General features: G+C 42.3%; 1 long non-coding RNA gene across 4 annotated transcripts in view; it reads left to right on the top strand.

Moving 5' to 3' along the window:
• LOC138751756 (uncharacterized) overlaps positions 1–13,700 on the top strand; it is an 85,299-nt gene extending 71,599 nt beyond the window's left edge. Inside the window, exons 4-5 of one of the 4 annotated variants that reach the window (XR_011350159.1) lie at positions 7,180–7,284; positions 13,467–13,700. This is a non-coding gene — a long non-coding RNA (uncharacterized lncRNA). Of the gene's footprint in view, positions 1–7,179; positions 7,286–8,279; positions 10,348–13,466 lie in introns of those variants that run through there. The other 3 variants (XR_011350158.1, XR_011350161.1, XR_011350160.1) reach the window with 3 other exon arrangements.
• Positions 13,701–18,722: the final 5,022 nt, after the last annotated feature.

The following is an 18,722-nucleotide window of genomic DNA, read 5'->3' as shown; positions in this document are numbered from 1 at the left end:
GATAACCTCACATTTATCCATATTAAACTGCATCTTCCATGCATCTGCCAACTCACCCAACCTGTCCAAGTCCCCAGCATTTTCCTGACATACTCCTCACACTTCATACTGCCACCCAGTTTTGTGTCACCTGCAAATTTGCTAAAGAGGGCGCACAAAATCAGTGAACCGGTGCGGACTCGAAAGGCCAACATGGCCTGTTTCCGCTCCGTAAATGGTTATATGGTTATATGTTATTTATAATCCCCTTATCTAAATCATTAATATACATGATAAACAACTGAGGACCCTGCATCGAGCCCTGAAGGACCCCACTTGTCACATCCTGCCATCCTGAAAGTGACCCATTAATCCCTACTCTTTGTTTCCTGTCTGTCAACCCACTTTCTATCTATGTCAGCACCCTACCCCCAATACAATGCTCACTGATTTTTGCCTACTAATCTCCTGTGTGGGACCTTATCAAAAGCCTTCCGAAAGTTCAAGTACACCACTTCACATGCTCAAAAAATTTCAGAAGATTAGTCAAACATGAATTTCCCTTCAGAAATCTATGCTGACTTGTAATTTCTGTCTAAGTGTTCTGTTATTTCTTCTTTTATAATAGACTCCAATATCTTCCCCACTACTGATGTCAGGCTAACTGATCTGTAATTGCTTGTTTTCTCTATTTCTCTCCCTTCTTAAAAAGCGACACATCATTAGCCACCTTCTAATCCAGAGACACCTCTCCTGAATCTATAGGATCTATGGGATGCAGTCCATCAGGCCCTGGGGACTTACCAGCCTTCAGTCCTTTCAACTTACTTTAGACCACATGCTTCCAAATCTAGATTTCTAACAATTCCTCCATTACGATTGGAATTTCTATCAATTCCTTCGATACCGCAGGACCACTACCCCGTCTGACCTTTACCTTCCTTGCTTCCTGTAATAATTTTGCCTGTTTCTGTTTTTAAGGGCCCAATTTTGGTCCTAACTAATTTTTTTTTCTCTTTACCTACCTGAAGAAGCTTTTACTATCCCCTTTTATATTATTGGCAAGTTTATCATTTTTTCCTCCTGTATAGCTTTATTAGCTATCTTCTGTTGCTCTTTGAAGGTTTCCCAATCCTCTAGCTTCCCACTCCTCTTTGCTATATTATAACTCCCTCTCCTTGGTCTTGATACTGTTCTTGACTTCCTTTGTCAGCCACGGTTGCCCTTTGCTCACCTTAGAACCTTTCTTCCTCTGTGAAATGAAATGGTCCTGTTCCTTCTGAAAAATTCCCAGAAATACCTGCCATTTTTTTTCCACTGTTCTCCCTGCCAGGATATCCTTCCATTGTATTTTGGTGAGCTCCTCCCTCATGGCTGCATAATCCCCTTTATTCAACTGTAATACTGATACTTCTGACTTTCTTTCCTTCTCCCTTTCAAATTGCAAATTAAAACTTATCATATTATGGTCACTATTACCTAATGGCTCCCCTACTTCAAGGTCCCTTATCAAATCCGCATCATTACACAACACCAAATCCAGAATTGTCTTCCCCCTGGTGGGGTCCATCATGAGCTGCTCTAAGAATGTATCCCGGAGACATTCTATAAACTCACTTTCTTGCAGTCCCACACCAACTAAATTTTCCCAGTCTATCTGCAGGTTGAAATCCCCCATAACAACTGTATCATTACCATTCTGACATGCCAATCTTAACTCCTGATTTTTTCTGCCTCCTCTATTCGAGCTACTGTTTGTAGGCCTGTATATGACTCCCATTATGGTCCTCTTGCTTTTGCAATTTCTCAACTCTATTCAAACAAGACTCTACCCCATCTGCTTTTATGTCACTCCTTTCAAGGGACTGAAAATCATTCCTCACCAACAGAGCCACCCCACCCCCCACCCACATTACCCACCTGTCTGTCTTTTCGATAGGACGTATACCCTGGAATATTAATTTCCCAATCCTACCCCTCCCACAGCCATGTCTCCATTATCCCTATAACATCATACCCTCTAATATGCAGTTGAGCCTCAACCTCATCCATTTTATGTCTTATACTCTGTGGGTTCATGTTTAATACCTTTAATCTGTTACTCCCCACACCCCTCACCTTGTTACCTGACGCCCTTGGCCGTTCTCTCCGATCCCTTTCTGCTCCTTCTACCCTTTTAATTTCACTGCCTATACAAACTTTTCCTATTTTCTCTTTCCTATCCATCACCCTATCACTCAGGTTCCCATCCCTCTACCAAATTAGTTTAAACCATACCCAACATCTCTATTAAACCTGCGCACCAGGATATTGGTCCTTTTGGGTTCAGGTATAACCCATCCTTCCTGTAGAGGTCATGCCTCCTCCAGGAAAGTAGATGAAGGAAAGGAGGTGGATGTTGTCTACATGAACTTTAGTAAGGCCTTTGGCAGGGTCCCACATGGGAGGTTAGTCAAGAACGTTCATACGCTAGGTATTCATGGTGTAGTAGTGAACTGGATTCAACAATGGCTGGATGGAAGAAGCCAGAGAGTAGTGATGAATGATTGGATTCTCAGATTGGAGGCTTGTGACTAGTGATGTGACTCAGGGATTGGTGCTGGGACCATTGTTGTTTGATATCTATATCAATAATCTAGATCAGGGGTGTCAAACTCAAATTCACGGAGGGCCAAAATTAAAAACTTGGACTAAGTCGAGGGCCGAACTAAATATTTATTGAAAATTTTCAACAACATCTGCATGTTTTCTCTTCTTTCAACATATGTAATGTTAAACTTTTTCTTATTAAAATAAATGTTTAATAATAGTTTTGGATAAACTCTTTCCAGAAGCATTAACAAATGAGAAATAAAATATTCAATAAATAATATTTCTCTATAGAGGATTTGTCAAATGTTGCTAGTGTGCTGTCGAATAGTAAAATCTGAGGGCTATTGAGAATGTGGGAGAATAACATGATTCCTGAAACAATCAAATGGGTGACTGATTGTGGGCATGAACTCTAGCAGGGTTATTTGCCATGCCCTTTTTCCATTGGTACAGATATCCTTTGATTTACACACTTTTCAAGTTTTATGCCTAATGAGCTTGTATCCAGGTGCAGGACCATTTTTAACCAGGAATATATTTATCACTGTGACATGAAACTATTGGAAGATCGTTTTATCCTGAGATTAAAGTTCATAATACTTACTCAGGCCTGTGTGTGGGAGGGCGGGGTTTGCGGGCGATCGGGTTGGACAACGACAGTGTGGGGGCATCGGCTCTCGCTGCAGGGCGGCATCTTGGCGGATCAGCGGTCCCATCACTGTGAGTCGCGGGTCAGCCTGCAGCAGGGAGGGGGAGTGGGCAGCGGTCCTGGCGAGGTCAGGCCCCCCCTGAGTTTCTGCCGGACGCCCCTTGACCTGCTGAGTTTCTCCCGGACCCCCCTTGACCTGCTGAGTTTCTCCCGGACCTCCCTTGACCTGCTGAATTTCTCCCAGACCCCCCTTGACCTGCTGAGTTTCTCCCGGACCCCCTCCCCTTGACCTTCTGAGTTTCTCCCGGACCCCTCCCCCTTGACCTGCTGAGTTTCTCTCGGACCCCCCTTTGACCTGCTGAGTTTCTCCCGGATCCCCCTTTGACCTGCTGAGTTTCTCCCGGATCCCCCTTTGACTGCTGAGTTTCTCACGGACCCCCCTTGACCTGCTGAATTTCTCCCGGACCTCCCTTGACCTGCTGAGTTTCTCCCGGACCCCCCTTGACCTGCTGAGTTTCTCCCGGACCCCCTTTTCTTTCCGTGCCGGTGTCCCAGGACTTTTCCAGGGCAGTCTCCGCGCTCAGGACCGCACTGGGATCCCGGTCAGTGGTGGAGGAGCAGGTGAGCACAGCTAATCCCGATCCAGCCCACGCCACTCGCGAGATTGGTGGGGGTTTCACCCTACCTGCCCGACCATCCTCGCTCTCCACGTGTACTCCAGGCACCCGTCGCTGGTCCGGTGGGAAGGTGCAGGGCGGCCGGCGGTCGGTGCCCCCATCGCTCAGCGGGGAGCCCCAATCTTCCCTCTGGCATCCCGACTCCATCTGCAGCTCCAAGAAACGCTGTGCCACTGGGGTTCCGGGCGCTGGGAGGCAGGGGGACACAACAGTGTGTTTATAAAACCACCCACCACTACTTTTCAAGGACCAGGATTTTTCTCTCTCTCTCACCCTGGGACACAGCGGTTACTGTGCATGCGCTATACTGGCGCGACGGCCAGCGGGCCACCTCTAATACATTTTTGATATGATCTTGCGGGCCAAATATAATTACATCCGCGGGCCAGAGTTTGACATGTGTGATCGAGATAATAATGTAGTAAATTGGATCAGCAAGTTTTCAGATGACACTAAGATTGGAGGCAAAATGGACAGTGAAAAAGGTTTTCAAAGCTTGGAGAAGGATCTTGAAAAATGGCAGATGGAATTTAATGCAGACATGTATGAGGTGGTGGATTTTGGAAGAACAAGCCAAGAAAGGATATACACGGTAAATGGTAGGGCACTGGGGAGTGCAGTAGAACAGAGGGATATGGGAATTCAGATACATAATTCCCTGAAAGTGGCATCGCAGGTTGTAATGAGAGTTTTGGCATATTAACTTTCATAAATTAAAGTATTGAGTTATAGAAGTTGTGATGTTATGATAAAGTTGTATAAGACATTGGTGAAGCCAAATTTGGAGTATTGTGTGCTGTTTTGGTCACTTAACTACAGAAAAGATATCAATAAGATAGAAAGAGTGCAGAGAAGATTGATTATGATGTTGCCTGGATTTCAGAAACTGAGATACAGGGAAAGGTTAAACAGGTTAGGACTTTATTCCCTGGAGTGCAGAAGAATGAGGGGAGATTTGATAGAAGTATTTAAAATTATGAGGGGAATAGATAGTAAATGTAAATAGGCTTTTTTCATTGAGGGTAGGTGAGATACAGCCCCCAGAGGGCATGGGTTAAGGGTGAAAGAGGAAAATTGGAGGGGGAATACGAGGGGAAACCTCTTCACATAGAGAGTGGTGGGAGTGTGGAATGAGCTGCCAGATGAGATGGCGAATGTGGGCTCAATTTTAACATTTAAGAAAAATCTGGACAGGTACATGGATGGGAGAGGTTTGGAGGTCTATGGTCTGGGTGCAGGTCAGTGGAACTAGGCAAAAAAATGGTTTGGAACAGACTAGAAGGGGTGAAGAGCCCTATTTCTGTGCTGTAGTGTTCTATGGATCTCCAGCATTGTGTTTTTACCAAATGGACTTTGGTTTTTTGGAGGGGTGGTGTTGAGTGCAGAAGTAGGTGATGTGGGTACAGGCTTTATCAATGACTGCAGGAAAGTATCCATGTTTATTTAAAAAAAAGAGGACATCTTGGATCTCCTGGAGTGGAGACCTCTTCCTGGAGATAGACATGGTAGGAGTGGAGGAATTAGGCAAAAGGGATTGCATCTTTAAAAGAGAAAATGGGAAGAGTTATCTCCCAGGTAACTAGGAGTCAATGAGTTTCCGTGGATTGTTTGCCTTCTAAGATGGAGACACAAAAGTCAAGGAAGGGGAGAGAAGAATCAGAAATAGTCTAGGTAAGTTTAAAGGTGAGGTGGAATTTGACAATGAAGTTAATGAAATTGTCAAGTTCTGCAAGGGTACATGAAGTAACAGCAATACAGTTGTCGTACCAGAGGAAGAGTTGGATTTGAACACGGACTGTTTCACATATCCAATGAAAAGGCAGCTGGGATCCATTTGTATGCCCATGCCTACGCAGCAGATTTTTACCTTTGCTGCTATCAATGGACTTGCCCTCTACCTGTCTCTTCACCTCTTCCACTTTCAGTCCTTTTAACCCCTCTCCAGCTTCTTCCATTCCCTTGATATCACTTCTTCCCACTCTCATTTTTTTACAAAAACCTTGACTGACCTGTTGAGTAACTAGACCTCAATGTTTGCCCTGCAAATAGTTACCTTTCAGTTTTACTTCGATAATTTGTGGGAGTTTGAATATACCATATATTTTTAATGGTTGAAGCACACAAAAGTGCAGGAGAAACTCTGTAGGTCACACAGCATCTATAGGAAGTATAGGGTAACTAACGTTTTGGGCCTGGGCCCTTGTAGTGTGGATTGTGGGGTGGGGGGGGGGTCGTGTGTCCTCTGCAGCTGGAATCTAGCCCTAAGTCATCTCGCCTGCTAATCAATGGCTGGATCTGCCCATCTGTGAGGCTAATACATGATTGGCCCTTGCAGCTGATATATGATTGGTCCTTCAGGTGCCAATCAATGGCTAGATCTGTCCACAGATGAGGCTGATGCGTGATTGGTCCTCGCATGTCACATGGATAGGCACTACATTTTTTAAGAAGTACATGGATGCTCTCTCTCTCTCTCTCACTCTCACTCTCACTCACTCACTCACTCACTCACTCACTCTCTTTCTTTCTCTGTCCCTGTTCCTGTCCCAGTGATTTATTTGCAGCTAATGTGTAGTTGTTTGTGTATTATTCCAGTTTAGTCTCTGTGAGTGTGTGCCCTTTTGTGAATTTCTCTGTAAATAAAGACCATTGTTTATTAATAATCCAACCTTGATTCTCTTTGACTTTGTCAAACTTATTCTGAATACAATACCCCTACATCAGGTTTAATGGTTGCGTTGGGGAGAGGGGTGGTTGGGTGAAGATGTGATTCTGTTTAATGTGGTGACACTAGCTGGAATTGTCTATGAGTGACTTGGGCTGTGAAATTTAATTCTCATCATATTTTAGACTCAAATTAAAAGGGCACCGTGATGCTGTCATTTTAATGGTGGCAGTGAGCACAGAACTAACCTTGTGCCATTGGTTCAGGCCTCCCCCATAACTGCAGGCCACTGCCAGAGTTTCTGGCCACCTGAGTGATTCCAGTCTTCCACTTGACTGACTACTGGCTCAGAAAACTTTCCTTTGGCTGCACTGTTTAGCTATGTCCCCTGGGGACTTCTGTTGTTATTACAGATGTATTAAGGAATCAGACACCTTTTTTCGATGTTGTTTTCCTTTCTGGCATCCTTCCTTGCTTCTCGTTCCATTGGCTTCTTAGAAATATTCAGCAGGTCAGGCAACACCTGTGAAAACAGACTTAACTCTTCAGCTCCATGAGCTTTCATTCCGACGACAGTTCATCAACTTAAAAGATTTTCTCTGCTCCTTTCTCCACAGATGCCATCTGACATCCAGGCCATACATGGCAGCTTGCTTTATGTTTCATTTCACTTGTCCAGCATTTGCAACCTTTGATTTTTCGACATCATTTTTACCCACCAGGTACAGCATGCAAAATTACAGAATTGTAGCTGGGTTGGAATATATAAGAAATGCTCAAAAAACCTTGTTGAAAATTTCTTCACTGCAGTTTCTTACTTTACTGTTTAACTCTGATTGAGAGTGTAATGGACATTCTTGGCTTCAAATGCGGACTGACTATTTCTGCCCATGGATGTTGGCTGGCCCTACTGAGTCCCTCCAGCAGCTCGTTTTGTGTGGTTATTAAGACTGACCTTCCTCCTAGTGTTCCAAATAATAATAATTTATTTGTATAGATGAATACAAATATGTAATCTTGTATGGGTTCAGATCAGTCAAAATTGTTTTGAAATTGACGAGATCAAAGGAGTAAAGAGTCCATTTGTTCCATTTTCCTAGAAGATGCATAACTTGAACCCTGCATTGAAGTTTTCTGTCTATGGTGGAAATAGGTTCTTCTCACTACACTGCCGTAAAGTGGGAATGAGACGCAGAAATTCCGAACCCAAATCTCCTAAAGCGAGACATCAGGCAAATTTCTGCAGGTGTGTGGTGGAAAGTGTGCTGACTGGCTGCATCACAGTCTGGTATGGGGATACCAATACCCCTGAGTGTAAAGCTCTTCAAAAGGTAGTGGACCCAGCCCAGGATGTCACAGGCAAAACCCTCCCCACTATGGAGGACATCTACAGGGAACGCTGCCGTTGGAGAGCAGCAGCAATCATCAAAGACCCTCATCACCCAGCATATGCTCTGTTCTCGCTGTTGCCATCAGAAAAGAGGCATAGATGCCACAAGATTCACACCACCAGGTTCAGGAACAGATGCTACCCCTCCACCATCAGACTCCACAACAACAAACTCAATCAGGGACTCATTTATGGATTTTCTTTGGTCTCCCTGTCATTTGTTTGCACTCGTTATCTGTTTACAATTCTTTTGATTGTTTACATGTTCACGCGGTGTGCAGGTAATTTTTGCACTACCAATTAATGGTAATTCTGCCATGCCTGCAGGAAAAAGGAATCTCAGAGTTGTATGTACTCTGACAAGAAATCTGAAATCATCTACAAGATACAAACAAAGATGAGGAGCGAATACTTTCCACTTGCCTGCATGACTGCAGCACCAACAACATTCAAGAAGCTCAACATCCTCCACAACAAAACTGCCCATTTGATGGGCACCCCATTGAATTGCACCCCATTTAATTCACCACCTGAAACATCATTCCCTCCTCCACCAGTGTACAGTGTTTGTGATGAGTGCCATTCACAAAATACACTGCATTGCTTTCTTGAACAGCTTTGAACGTGGTTCAAAAGGTTGTGAATATAGCGCTGTCCATTAAGCAGACTGCCCTCCTCGCCATCAAAAACAGCCACCGTATTAAAAGATTCATCCCAGCTACAATCATTTTGCACCCCCTCTATCATAAATAAAATTCACAAGTCTGAAAACATGTACCACCAGATTCGAGAACAGTTTCTTTCCTGCTGTTCTCAGACTCCTGAAAGAACCCCTAAATAGTAAAATGGTGTCACCTTTGTTCAATAACAACTGATACATCTCTAGCCAAACAAAATCTGCTGGCAGAACTCAGTGGGTCAAGCAGCATCAGAGGGAGAAAAAGAATGGCCAATGTTTTGAGCCAAAGTGCTTCACCTGGTCTGAGGACAGTGCACAGGAACAACGTGAAGAAGACAGGTGGGAAAGGTGAGATAGGGACCCACACAAGATTGGCAAACTGATGAAATATGATGAACTGAGGCAGAGGACTGACAGATTCCAGAGAGAGAGGTAAGAAAAACAAAAGAGTTAGGTGGATGAAGATGGATTGTACAGGGTGGAGAAGAGCAAAGGCCACTAGTGCTGGCATCTGATAAGTAGAGAAGGTGAGAATGATGGTATAAAGAGATCTCCCCTCCTCTTTGGTTCAATCTCCCCTCAGCCCCATCTTCCCACTGGATTCTTCTGCCTTCTCCTCTTCTCCTCCCTTCTCTCGATACCACCATTCTCATCAGATTTGGGCACCGGAGGCCTTTTACCCTAATCACCACCCCACCCTGTATGACTCATCTTCTACCACATGACCCCTTTTGTTTTTTTTAGAGGTACAGCACAGTAACAGGCCAACAGACCCTTCCAGTCGACCATCTTATTTTGCCCAAATGGACTGATCTGACCAATTAACCAAATAACCATGTACATCTTTGAAAAGAAACAGGAATACCCAGAGAAAGCCCATGTGGTCACAGGGAGAGCACACTGACTCTTTACAGACACAGCAGATTCAAATGTGGGTCGTTGGCGCTGGCACGTCCCACTACCTGCCTCTCCCTCTGTTTGCCATTTCTCTGCCTCTGTCTGTCATCCTTCACCTCTTCCTGTTTGGTCAATCGTGTGTTAGGCTCCTGCTGCACCCATTCCAATTTGCCCTCTTGAAATTGCTTATTTACCAACTTTCCTCAGTCCTGATGAACAGTTCTGGCTCAAATGATCAACCTTTCTCTTTCTCTCACTAATCTTACTGACCTGCTGAGTTCCTCCAGCAGAGAGAGTTTGGCTTTAGATTCCAACATCTGCAGTCTCTTGGTCTGCTCACAAAACAACCTCTATTCAATTCTATTCTATCTGATTCCTGATGAAGGGCTAGGGCCCAAAACTTTGGTTATCATTTACTTTCTATGGATGCTGCAGGATCTGCTGAGTTCCTCTGGTATAAATCAGTTAGACACTAGGTCTAAGGTATACGCAGAAAGCTAGACTTACCGTATATGCCGGCGTACAAGACAGGATCGAACTTTAAAAATGGTACCCCATCCTAACCCAAAACCAGGGGTCATCTTCGAAGCCAAGTATAAATTCTGAACCTTAGCATGAAGTCTGAGCTCTCTCCCACTCCAAGTATAAAATCCAAACCTTAACAGCGAAGTCTCACCGCTTCCTTCTGTGTTCCATCTGCCCAGTCTACTCCGCCCCTATCTGCTCACATATAACCCTGGTTTCCTGTCTAAACCCAGAACCCTTCTAAAGACTACAGTGAAACGCTCTCCATAGTTATAAGCTAATAAAAGCGTTTGTTCTCCCTCCAGTTGCGAGAGCTTTTATTCACGCTACAATATTATTAGCTTATTCCCTACATTATTGAAGTGCTACTCAAGCCAGATATGCTGCTGATAGACCATCTGTCCCCCGACGCAGCCGAGGAGTTCACGTACTGGCTAGACTGCTTCCAGGCCTACCTGAATGCAACTAGAGACATCTTCCACACCAATGAACTCAGGAGGACCGCACTCATTTTGAGGGTAGGAACGAAAGGGTATGCAGTCATCAGGGACTGCACAACATATGACACTGCTATTGAGGCATTGAAGGCTAGGTACCTGAAGTCGCAAAACGAGGTCCTACCGATGCACTTACTTGCTGTACATCGCCAGGGGCCAGGAGAGACCATCGATGACTACCTGCTGGATCTGTGGATGCTTGCCAAGAAGTGCAGGTACGAAGCGGCTACGGGCCACATTCGTGTGGAAGAACAGATCTGGGACACTCTAGTTATAGGGGTTCGCTCAAGGTACATGAAGCAGTGATTGCTCAAGTCGGGAAGGAAGGACCTGGCTCACCACGTTGAACTGGCCAAATCATTGGAACAGGCCAAGCTCAAGAACAACGACTTTGAAGTCAGCGAGCTCGCTCACCCAGGTGACCCCTTCCAAGTACTGGCTGCTCCCACTGCCCCAGCCCTAACAGCTGCGCTTCCCATGCTAGGGAGTGCTTTTTCTGCAGCAAGGGCCAGCATCCCCGATCTCTTTGCCCGACTAAAGACTCAGTGTGTTCCAGCTGTGGCAAGAAAGAATGTTGGGTGAGGGTTTGCCACGCGAGAGGAAGCCCGGGGAAATTTGCGGCCTGCACTACTCTCTGATCCGATTTCAGCCCCAAACCGTCTGCCCCAAATTCACCCCAGCCCCACTTTCTGCACTACAAGTAATTGACTATAGCCAAACTTTTAATCGGTACATACTCCTGAACGCATACCCCCTCCCTCGAATTTCGGACATGGTAAATGATATTGCACAATATCGGGTTTATTTGAACATCAACCTGAACGCTGCTTATCACCAGCTGCCAATCCGTTCTGAGGACCATCCAAATACGGCATTTGAGGCTAACAGTCATCTCTATCAATTCCGGAGCGTCCCTTTCAGGTATCACTAATGGGATTTCTATCTTCCAGAGGCAGATGGACAGAATAGTGGATGAGAATGGGTTGAAGGCTACCTTCCCCTACCTTGATAATATTATCATCTGTGGCCACACCTTGGAAGACCATGATGCCAATCTCCAGAGTTTTCTCCATGCGGTGAAACCCCTGAACCTCACTTATAACTCTGACAAGTGCGAGTTCAGGACTAAACATCTGGCTATCCTTGGCTACATGGTGGAGAATGCCATCATTAGCCCCAATCCTGATAGGATTGTTAGAGCTCCCTGTTCCCAGGACCACAAAGGCTTTGAGGAGATGCCTGGGGTTTTTCTCATATTACGCCCAGTGGATCCCTCAATAGGCTGATAAGGTTCGCCCTCTCTCAAAAGCCACTAATTTCCCCCTCTCGACTGAAGCCCAAATGACTTTTAACTACCTCCAGAAACCCATTGTGAAACCCACCATGCATGCAGTGATGAGAATGTACCTTTCCAAGGGGAAGGCAACGCTTTGGATGTAGCCCTAGCCGCTACCCTCAACCAGGTGGGCAGGTAGTTTGCATTTTTTTCACGGACATTACAAGGCCACAAGCTGCAGAACCCATCGGTGGAAAAGGAGGCTCAAGCCATTGTAGAAGCCAAGAGACCCTGGAGACACTACCTGGCTGGTAGGAAATTTACGCTCATCACTGACCAACGCTCAGTCGCATTCATGTTTAATAATATCAAGAGGGGAAAAATCAAGAATGACAAGATTACTAGGTGGAGGATCGAGCTCTCCACCTACAATTATGACATTGCCTATCAGCCAGGAGCTTTTAATGACCCTCCAGATGCTTCATCCAGAGGAAGCTGTGCCTCTGCACACACTGCAGTCTCTGCATAATAAGCTCTGCCATCCAGGGGACATCTGTATGGCTCATTTTCTCAAGACTCGCAATCTGCCCTACTCCATGGAAGACATAAGAGAAATTACTAGGTCTTGCCAGGTCTGCACGGAGCGCAAGCTGCACTTCTACCGCCCCACAATGGCGCACCTAATCAAGTCATCCAGGCCCTTCGAGTGGCTCAGTGTCGATTTTAAGGGACCCCTCCCCACCATAAATGGGAACTCTTTCTTCTTCTCTATCATTGATGAGTACTTCTTCTTCCCGTTCGCCATTCCATATCCAGACACATCCACTTCGTCAGTTATAAAGGCCCTAGTTTCCATTTTCACCTTATTTGGATATCCCAGCTATAGTCATAGCGACCAGGGCTCATCCTTCATGAGTGATGAGCTATGTCAGTACCTGCTGGTGAGGGGCATTGCATTCAGCAGGACTACTAGCTACAACCCCTGGGAGAACGGTCAGGTTGTAAAGGAGAGCACCACTGTCTGGAAGGCTGTCAAATTGGCCCTGAAGTCAAAAGGCCTTCCAGACTCATGCTGGCAGGAAGTCTTCCCTATGGTGCTTCATTTCATCTGGTTTCTACTATGTACTGTGACCATCGCTACTCCTCACAAGCTTCTATTCAATTTCAAAAGAAGGTTGGCATCAGGAACTACACTCCCAACCAGGCTCACCACTTCTGGTCCAGTCCTTCTCAGGAAGTACGTGAGGAGAAGCAAGACCAACTCCCTGGTGGAAAGAGTGAAACTGCTCCATACCAATCCCACGTATGCCTATGTGCAGTACCCGGATGGCAGGGAGAACATTGTCTCCAACAGGGATCTGGCACCCGCCGGAACAGAGGGTCTGCTGCCTCAAATGCCCTGAGAGCCATGGAGCTCATTCTCGCCACCCCCAGTCTGGGCTTCAAGGGATTAGGTTCAGGAGGAAAGTGCATCCCCCTCCACCATTGAGCCAGAGACCCAGCCCATCTCTCCTCCCTCAAGGGGACTAGGAGACCCAAGGACTCCAAGGCCCCTGGATTGCTTAAATCTGTAAATTTGTAAATAATTGTATATTTTTCAACTTTTTTTCTGAACCCATGTTCTCTGTCTTCATTCACAGACCCTATATTCTACAGAAAGGGGTGAATGCAGTGAACTGGGATTCACTGGTAGTGTGTTGTGCTGATGGCTGCCCCCGTCTCCCAGCTCCATCCCCATCTACTCACATATGACCCTGGTTTCCCGCCTAAACCCAGAATCCTTCTGAAGACTACTGTGAAACCCTACCCATAGTTATAAGCTAATAAAAACATTTGATCTCCCTCCAGTTGTGAGAGCTTTTATTCGTGCTACACAGTCCGACAGCCTTCGGCTCTATACAAGCTTTAAATGGCCTATTAAAGGGGCCAACAGTGGTTTATTTTAAAATATGCTGATAAAATTTAATCTTTTACTGGGTCAGCTAGCAGCTCATTCTCCATTCTCACCACTCTCTATGTGAAGAGGTTTCCCCTCAAATTTTTCCCTTTCGCCCTTAACCCATGCCCTCTGGGATGTATCTCACCTACCTTCAGTGGAAAAAAAACGATCTATATTTACTCTGTCAATCCCCCTTATCATTTTAAACACCTCTAAAAAATCTTCTCTTATTTTTTTATGCTCCAAGGAATAAAGTCCTAACCTGTTTACTCATTCCCTGTAACTCAGTTCCTGATGTCCAGGCAACATCTAGTAAATCTTCTCTGCACTCTTTTTATTTTTTTTATATTTTTCCTGTAGTTAGGTGACCAAAACTGCACACAATATTCCAAATTTTGTCTCATCAATGTCTTATACAACTTTACTATTACATCCCAACTCTGTACTCAATACTTTGATTTATGAAGGCCGATACACCAGAAGGTCTCTTTACAAGGAATTATGTATCTGCATTCCCAGATCTCTCTGTTCTACCACACACTTTAGTGCCCTACCATTTAACGTGTATGTTCTTTTTTGGTTTGTCCTTCCAAAATCCAACACCTCACACTTGTTTTCTTTTTATATTATTTTATTTAAAATTTTCTCGATACATGCAGCAATTTGAATTAATATAATAATACAAATTGCAAAAGTTATGAACATGATGCAATTAACCCCCCTATCAAAACCCCTCCCTCCCAAACACCCCTCCCACAAAAAAGTCAATATAAAAGAAATAATATAGCTGTATAAATGTAGAAAGAAAAGAAAATAAAGACAATTTTCAGAATTGCACAGAGAGATGTCATCTAACGCATGCAAATAAATATTCTTCATTATAACTCAGAGGAGAATCTTGCAGGTCTGGAGGGACAGAAAGGACATTATTACAAATTTAAGCCTAATATATAGGTGTAAGGGCACCAAATTTGCAAAAGCAAAGGATATTTATTGCTCAAACTATATGTGATTTTTCCCAAGGGAACACAACTTTGAATTTCTCATGCCATCTTGGCAAACCTAAAGATTTATCTGCCTTCCAAGTAACTGCAAAACATTTCCTTCCCCTCCTCCCAATGCAACAAATTCCAATTGATATGTTGAATAGGCCTTGTTCCTTCAATATTTTCCAATAAAAAGCAACTCCTGTAACTTGTTATAAAAAAAATTTGTAAATCTACGCAAAAAGATTTTACATTAAGACAAAGCCAAGATGAATGCAAGAAAGTACCTACATCTTCAGCACACGTAAATTATTGATCTAATAAATCTGATGTTATTCTTTTCAATTTCTGTGATGTACGATATGACTGATGTAAAAAATTATACTGAACTAATCTACATCTTACACTGATAGTATGAGTCATCCAATCCCTGGATAGATCTATACATACTTGCTCATCAATTATAATATTCAGATTTCCCACCTTTGTCTAGACATGAACTCCTTGTTTAAAAGTTCTTACTTGTAATAAAGATTATATCATGGAAGTAAACATTTTAACAATTCCTCTTCTAGTTCCTCTTCAACTTGGCAACAATGTGGTTGGTCCAAACTTATCTTAGTTGGAAATAACAAAAAAAGGTATTATGAGTTAAACCATAATTATTTCTGAATTTCTCAAATTACATTAATTGACCACTTTCATAACAATCTTCAACATTTATAAACCTCTTATGAAACCATCTATCCAGAAATTAATTATCCTTTGAAAAAGATAAAAGAGGATTTTGAATCAAAGGCATTTTAGATGATATACATCCTCTTGCACCAATTTCATCATTTATTTTATTCCATATATTAATCAAATGTTTCAATAATGGTGTATCTTTATCACCAACCATTAATTTTCATTCCCACTTATATATAAATTCTTCTGCTTTTCTCTCTCCTATTTTATTTGCTTCTATGTTAACCCATGTCGATTTTTCCCTTTAAAAAAAGAAACAAGAAATCTCATTTGAGTCGCTCGACAATAATTTTTAAAATTAGGAAGCTGTCGACCTCCCAATTCATATTTCCATGTTAACTTCTCTATAGAAACACTTGATATTTTACCTTTCCAGAGTAATTTCCTTACATATTTATTCAATTATTGAAATTTTTTTGAAGTATTAAAATAAGTAATGTTTGGAAAAGATACTGTATTCTTGGGAATATATTCATCTTAATGAAGTTAACCCTTCCCACCAAAGTTATAGGTAAATTCATCCATTTTAAAATATCTACCTCAATCTTTTTAAGTAAATAATTCAATTTGTATAGAATTTTTGAATTATTATCCATTCAGATACCTAATTATTTAATAGCCTCTTTTGGCCATTTAAATTGAGTATCCCTTTGATATTGAGTATAATCACCTTCCATTAAAGGCATAATTTCACTTTTATCTCAATTTATTTTATAACCCAAAACTTTCCCAAATTCTCCCCATTGTACAAATAATTTTCATAAAGATGTCACAGGTACAGTCAATATATTAAAACATCATCTGCAAATAAACTAATTTTAAGTTCTTCTTAACCTACCCTAAATCCCTTAATTTCCAAATCACTCTGAATTGCTTGAGCAAGAGGTTTTATAGCTAAAATAAACAAAGCTGGAGATAAAGAGAATCCTTGTCTACTTGATATAGTGAACTGAAATGGTGAAGATATTTGTTCACTAGTCACTACTTCAGCTTTAGGATTATTATACAGTGGCCTGATCCAATTTATAAAATTCAATCCAAATTTCTCCAACACCTGAAACAAAAAAATCCCATTCCAATCTATCAAACACTTTTTATGCATCTAAAGCCACTGCAACACTCAAATCAGCTCTTTTTTGGGCTAAATGAATTATGCTAAGTAATCCAGCTATATTTTTCGATGACTGTCTATTTTTTTACAATACCTGTTTGATTCATATTTATTAATTTAGGCAGAAATTTAGTCAATCTATTTGCCAAATTTTCTGCTACAGTTTTATAATCCGAGTTTAATAATGAAATAGAACTATAAAATGAGGATTTGAAAGAATCTCTATCATGAATCACTGTAATTATTGCCATCAAAAATGATTCTGGGAGAGTATGGGTTTCCATAGTCAGAGATAAAACTTGCATAAATGTTGGAATTAATAAATGTTTTAATTCTTTATAAAATTCAGGCAGAAATCCATCTTCCCCTGGAGATTTATTTCTCTATAATGAACCCATGGCTTCCCTTACTACTACCTCTGTAAAAAGAATATTGAGCTCATTCTGTGCTTCCAAACTTAGACTAGGTGACATTATCTGTGATAAATAACTATTTCATTTTCATCTTTTAAAGATTCCAAACTATATAATTTCAAATAAAATATTTTAAATTATTCATTTATTGCTTTAGGCTTGTAAGTGGCTACATTATTATCCTTTTTAATTGCATTGATTATTCTTGAGGTCTGTTGCCTTTAATTGTCAAACTAATACTTTATGTGATCACTCACCTAAATTGTAACATCTTTGTTTTGGTCTTATAATTGTTTTCTCAGTTTTATGTCTGCAATGTATTATATTGAAGATTTTTATTAATTAATTGTCTACATTTATCTTCAGAACCCTGCTTTTGAAATTCTTTTCAAAAACTGTTATTTCTCTTTCTAATTGATCAATCTCTCTCATATAATCCTTCTTAATTTTAGAAGTAAAACATAATTTGGCCTCTTAAATATGCATTTAAAGCATCTTTTATGGACGTTAGACAATTTTATTTTTGACCGAGAACAGGACTGAACCAACTGCGGGGGATTTGATAGCTTTTAGGAGCTGTCGTCGTGCTGGGCTACCACGAAAGAACTTTAACTGCTGACAAAGCATGGGAACCACACACTGAAAGTCCATGGGTTTGCATGAGTGAACCTATGGCTGTTAATCTCTCTCCACCAATGGGGAGAGCTGAAGGCATGCACTGTGCAATTAAAAAGCCCAGTGCACTGGTTTTGAAGAGGTTAGTTAGTGGATTGGACTGTAGGCAGTCAGACAGTTGATCTGACTGCGTGCTCATCTGGCAGTTTCAAAAAGCCAGACACTGAGTTGCTTTGCTCACGGATGCGACCACCGCCGTCTGGAGATGTATGTCAACGTGCTGACCCAATAGTTTTAGTGGGAAAAGGAAGACTAAGTTACTTGTCCACAGGTGCTAGCACTGTTGTACTAACAGCAGTTTGAAGAACTCTGATACCCAGAGTATGTGTGGGACTGACCAGTGCCTCTCCCATCCCCTTTCAAGAGGAGGACTTTATGTGATCACCCAAGCCAGGGTGTCCAAAGGACAGGACTTGCATGACAGAAGGTCACTTTTTAACCCTAAAGAGGGCTTTGAAAGACTTGTGTGACAAAAGGTTACTTGGTAACCCTAAGGAGGGCCGGCTTCAGTGGCATGAATCTCATTTAGTGATTCTCTACCATTTTATTTTCCCATTTAACCCATTAACATTAAAATTTACCAACTTCATTACCTTGCTCATCTCGATAAAACTTAATCAATCCTCCTCACTTCCACCCCCACCCCCCAAGCAAGTCTCCTCTAATTCCAGTAAGTAATATTTCATGTGCCAGTACATATCTCCTTCAGCAATCCAGATTAAAAAAAACAAGTAAAAATACAGAATATATACTCCCATATTTCTAACTATATTGATGTGAAAGAAAACTCCCCCAATAAGTGTTGTTTAAATATATAACACTACCTTCCTCCATTTTACGGGTAGTTTCCAAGATCACAAAAACACACATAATCCCGTAGCGATCAGTATTCCTCACTTCTCCCAACTCCCTTGGTACACTTAATACATAAATTTTAATTAAGTAATTAACCACATTTAAAATAGCTTCCCAGAAATCAAAAAGGAAGAAAGAAGAGATAAAAGAATAATTCTTGACCCAAACAT

This window comes from Narcine bancroftii, chromosome 1, assembly GCF_036971445.1.
Source record: "Narcine bancroftii isolate sNarBan1 chromosome 1, sNarBan1.hap1, whole genome shotgun sequence".
NCBI lineage: Eukaryota > Metazoa > Chordata > Chondrichthyes > Torpediniformes > Narcinidae > Narcine > Narcine bancroftii.
The sequence above is the reverse complement of the archived record's forward strand: the minus strand, read 5'-3'. Positions and strand labels throughout refer to the sequence as shown.